The following is a 6,000-nucleotide window of genomic DNA, read 5'->3' on the forward strand; positions in this document are numbered from 1 at the left end:
GTGTACGAACTTTGTGAAATAATCGGCAAGTAAGTAACCGGAATCTTATAGGAAAACAGTATAGAAGATTTCAAGAATATTCGACATAAACGTACAAATATTTATTTATACTTATTAATTTATGGTTGCTATATTTAGAACATTAATTACCCATTTTATTTATTAGCTTGTTTTAAAATGCTTGTTATTATAATATGTATATTATAATAATATTATATGCTTTAAACTTAACTGCTTTAAGCTGTACATTAATCCTGTGAAAATTAGGTGATTGCCCATTTTTGTTTAAAATTCCTACAATGATAATATTGCTTTGCTATTCTGCTAAAAGTATATTTACACTAATACTTAAAGCGTTATTTCTGTAGTATTCACGTTATACTTCTGCATAATAATGCCTAAATGCAGAGACATGAGCTATTCTCGCAGTGAATTATTTCTAAACTTATTTATCTAATTATGGCTGAGTTAAGCTACATGTAGGCCACTTAGCAATATAAGTTGGGCACTCACCTACTGCTATAGATAGTATTTTTTCCAACAGGAATACTGCTCGGTAGTTCATGTGATGATCTCGATAGATAATCTGGTTCTCACATTAATTTGCTCAGGAGAGATTGTTTCACCTTTTAGTAAGTGTCAGCCCACTCACTAACAACATGTGTCAATACTGTGGCTCAGGGATCGGATACCGGTATTTTTTGAATGGCAACAAATATGGTATTCAAATTCTTTGCTAATTATTTAATTTATAATTGGGCAATCTACTAATACGAAGTTGTTACCTAAAAACACTCCTACATTTTGAGTATAAAATATGTAATTCGAAAAATATGGTTATTTCGAAGTTTTTGCAAAAAACCGGTACCGATCCCTGCTATGGCTACTACAGTTTACACTGGAAGATTTTATTCCTTCTATTAAATTAAAGTGTCAGCAAAATTAAGTTAAAAATTGGATACTAGTCTTGTCCTTTGAAAACAATTTGATGGTGTACATTATATTTTACTTTTTTTATACAAAACTGGACTAAATAAAATTATAGGTATTACAAATTACATAATTGTTTATTACAAAGCCTGTATAATTGTATATTAATAATACAATCTATCTAGTATACACCCTAGACTATACAATTGGGCACATGCCTCCTCTCATGCGTGAGAAGGCTTGGGCTATAGTTCTTACGCTGGTCTAATGCGGGTTGGGGGCTTCATATAGACCCTTAAATAACTCCTTAAGTGGTTTGGCATTTATTATATTTAATGATGAAGTCAATATTTGAAATAAATTCAAGATTTTTTTTTTACTTTTTACCAATCCCATCAACAGTATGTGGTCGCTGTCCCCCTAAAATAACTATTGTATCTATGATACATTCCTTACAATTGAGAATTGTCAAATATATTTTTACTCTTTATTAATGTTGGTATAATTATTAGGGAGCAAAACTCAAGCTGGTGTTTGTTTCTATTCTGATCATTAACAGGTATCTCTCATAAATTAATAATTGAGTGACCAGTGAGTTAAATGATTTGTCATTGAGTGTCAACAGTAGTAATTAGTAATAAACTTTTGTACTAAGGCCAATTTTATTATTACCTTAAACATACTGTAACATGGGAAATTGTACATTGTTTAAGAAGGTACTTAATGACCAATTAAGTAATTTATGTTAATTTGTAGATTGACTAATCATTAATTTACCTTACTTCATAATCACACACACCTCTTATTATTTATGTAGGTCACAAAAATGGTGACCAGACCAGCCTCACATACATCTTTCTTTTCTATTATTTATAATAATACTACTTTTGCTTTTTAAATATTCAGAAATGGGCCAATATCATTAATTTATGAAATATCTAGTTTCTTCTTCTTTTGATCCTGTTATATCTTCTTTTTATCATATCAAATTTTTTCCACCTTCCTCCACAAGCCCAATAAACCCCACCCAACTCCTGCCCCAGGGAACGGCGCCTAGTAGATCACTACGCCTTATAAAACAAAGTCCCCCGCCGCGTCTGTCTGTGTGTGTGTGTGTGTGTGTGTGTGTGTGTGTGTGTGTGTGTGTGTGTGTGTGTGTGTGTGTGTGTGTGTGTGTGTGTGTGTGTGTGTGTGTGTGTGTGTGTGTGTGTGTGTGTGTGTGTGTGTGTGTGTGTGTGTGTGTGTGTGTGTGTGTGTGTGTGTGTGTGTGTGTGTGTGTGTGTGTGTGTGTGTGTGTGTGTGTGTGTGTGTGTGTAGTGTATGTATGTTCGCGATAAACTCGAAAACTACTAAACGGATTTTCATGGCGGCGAGGCTTTATTTGTAAAAATGTATGCAAGAAATAACTGTCTTTTTAGGGTTCCGTAGCCAAATGGCAAAAAACGGAACCCTTATAGATTCGTCATGTCTGTCTGTCCGTCTGTCCGTCTGTCCGTCTGTCCGTCTGTCTGTCCGTCCGTATGTCACAGCCACTTTTCTCCGAAACTATAAGAACTATACTGTTGAAACTTGGTAAGTAGATGTATTCTGTAAACCGCATTAAGATTTTCACACAAAAATAGAAAAAAAACAATAAATTTTTGGGGTTCCCCATACTTCGAACTGAAACTCAAAAATTTTTTTTTCATCAAACCCATACGTGTGGGGTATCTATGGATAGGTCTTCAAAAATGATATTGAGGTTTCTAATATAATTTTTTTCTAAACTGAATAGTTTGCGCGAGAGACACTTCCAAAGTGGTAAAATGTGTGTCCCCCCCCCTGTAACTTCTAAAATAAGAGAATGATAAAACTAAAAAAAATATATGATGTACATTACCATGTAAACTTCCACCGAAAATTGGTTTGAACGAGATCTAGTAAGTAGTTTTTTTTTATACGTCATAAATCGCCTAAATACGGAACCCTTCATGGGCGAGTCCGACTCGCACTTGGCCGCTTTTTTATTTTATTTATTATAAAAGTTAATATTAATCGTATATGTTCGTTCCGCCGAGCAGATTTGGTAGGTAATGAATGGATATATAAATAAAAAATTCTTATAATGTCATGTTTTGTAGGGGCCCTTTCAGTTTGGTCCGCCGCTGCGTGCACCGTCAAACGGGGCAACAGTTCGCGGTCAAAATTGTAGATGTCGCCCGATTTACTGCCAGTCCTGGACTAAGCACTGCCGGTAAGTTGTTTAAACCCTGTTTTGTACTTTACAGTTTTGCTTGTCGTAATGTTTTATATGAAAACAAAGGAAAGAAGTATTTTTCAAACTTGTACCAGTATTACCTGGTCTTCATAACTATGGCTACGGTTTCGCTCACGAGAGATTTGCTTCCTCGCCGCAGGGAAAGGATTCCATAATATAAAGGGAGCATTCCACGGGCTGTCCCATACAAACGCATTATATTTCACGTATTACTACTTTTTAATCGGCGTTTTTAAGCTGACGGTTATTTTTATGTTTTGTTTTTAAATATTAGAAATAGTTAAGCATTTGACCACATATTTATGTGCATAGGTATTTCTGAACATTTGTCGCGGAAACAGAAATCTTCAGAAATTTTTGAAGATTTGTAGTTCAAAAAATTCGCATTTGTACGGAACAATTCGCGTTTGTTGGAATGCTCCAAAGTAGCCCAACCCCATCTCTAAAAGGCTCAAGTAGAAATACTTGGAAAAATTCGTCAAAATCGGTATCATAGAGTAACAACAACAAGACAAACATTTCGCTTTTATATTTACTTCTGAAGTAAATGAAACGTTGTTGTTTCCAGACCTCAAACGTGAGGCCACAATATGCCACATGCTGAAACATCCGCACATCGTGGAGCTCTTGGAGACGTACAGCTCCGAGGGAATGCTCTACATGGTCTTTGAATAGTAAGTCTCTTCTCTTTAACCTTTTGACTGCCGTGCGTAATAAACAAAATAGGTAGGTTCTTATTGTATCACACAAATCTTTTCTTTTTGGTACGGTGTTAAGTTAGTTGACTACGGAACCCTAAAAAAATATCCATTCCATGCATTTGCTGTGTACCCATAAATCGCTTTATATACGTATACGTAGGTACCAATTTAATCATTTTGATTGCTTTCATTACGGGTTTTCATCGTCATTATGTGTTCTTACGAAATATGTACTTTGATTGAATAACCAATACCAGACAGACAGGTTTAATACCAATTAGTCATTGGTATTAAACCTGTTGAAGACTTATCAAATGTATCATACAACTTCTTATTACATACTTACAATTTAAGTAGTAGAAAATGTATTGAATATGTAACTAAAGGAGGATAAATATAACAAAAACATTATGTTACGCGAACACGCCGACGACACGGCATCGTCACTGTTTCATTGTCTTCGTATACTTGTTGCTTTCAATGTCGTTGCCAAGGTAAATTGGGCTGAATAATTTACATCTCGCTTAATTGGGTTGTACGCATTAGTGTCCTGTGGCGTACCGTAGGTAATATACAACATAAACTTGTATAAATTAGGTACCTATCTTGGAGGATATAATCAAACGGAGACGCCATGTCTGTAATTTTCTGTACAAAACAGTCTGCCGATTTTTGCGGGGGAGGGGAACGTCAAATGTATGCGTAACGTAAAAATAGCCATGTCAGATAAACGTCAGTCCATACATTGTGTATGACCGTTGGCCGCCTATTTTCGACAGAGGGGAAAGCCTGTTAATGGCTACTCCGTTTAGTTGTATCCTCCAAGGTACCTATAATACAACAGCCTACGCGTATGGAAGAAGCAGTAAGACTTATCCAGGCCATGCAATTATCGTCGTCCTTGACGTTATTTCTTGTAGATTTTGTTAGCTCTTCATCCCATTATAATATACCTATGTACACTTTACAAGCTTAGTCCCTTGTATCTACATACCTACGCTGAATACGCTCGGTAGATAAAACTTTAGTGATACCTACTACCTACCAAAGAGTTTTTTTTGTAAGAGGTGTGAAATCTTAAGAAAAATCGTGCCTCTGAGTTTGTCAGCTGAACTAGATGGCGCTATACATTGATTTGTGTCAACTATATTGTCAAATGTCAACTTTTGACAGCAAATATGTTACCGAATTATTTACAGGGTCGTACAGCAACATCTACCTCAGTTGCCAAATTCGCACCATGATTTTTTCTAGACGTCATCAACTCATCCCCTACCTTCAAGCATTAACAACTCTTAACAATAACTGAGGTTGCTGACACAGTAAATGCTAAAAAGATTGTTTTTGAGTGATGCGTTAAATATGTTGCTGAGTGTAGGTACCTGCTCAGCGTGGAAACTATAGCTGGTCAACCAAATCTTGTCAGTAAAAAAAGGCGCGAAATTCAAATTTTCTATGGGACTATATCCCTTCGCGCCTACATTTTTCATATTTGATCTGGTTGACCAAGTATATGTAACATCCTTAAATGAAATGTTCTTCTTTTTTCAGTATGGATGGATCTGATCTCTGCTTCGAGGTGGTGCGCAGAGCTAGCGCCGGCTTTGTGTACAGCGAGGCTGTTGCTTGGTTAGTTTATTAAAAATAATTCTTATTTCTGAATATTGTTGTCAGTATTGCCCAAATAAATACAAAAGGATACATGTGTCCTGCCACAGCTGACGCTAACTGCGTTATTTTGGGCATTATCAGCTTTAATAGCCTTAATGCCCAACTTAAGTTCTGCCTTAGTCATGCTCAAGTCAAACCTATTGTGACGAAAAATATAGATATTGAAATTATCCCTAAGAAGTACATAATTGCGTAGATAAAACATGCCCCACATTATATGTAATTCGTTTCATAAACCCACACTCGAGTTTTAATATCTTTCATTATACATAATGCATGTATCAGTCACATAAACTACTATTAAGAGTATTAAGAGTCATGCTCATGGGTGTTTTCTATGTATATAAGTATGTATTTATATCTATATAAGTATGTATATCGTCACCTAGCACCCATAGTACAAGCACAGAATAACTAATAGTACTACCGTACAGAAAATTC

Source organism: Cydia amplana, chromosome 2 (assembly GCF_948474715.1).
Source record: "Cydia amplana chromosome 2, ilCydAmpl1.1, whole genome shotgun sequence".
NCBI classification, from domain to species: domain Eukaryota; kingdom Metazoa; phylum Arthropoda; class Insecta; order Lepidoptera; family Tortricidae; genus Cydia; species Cydia amplana.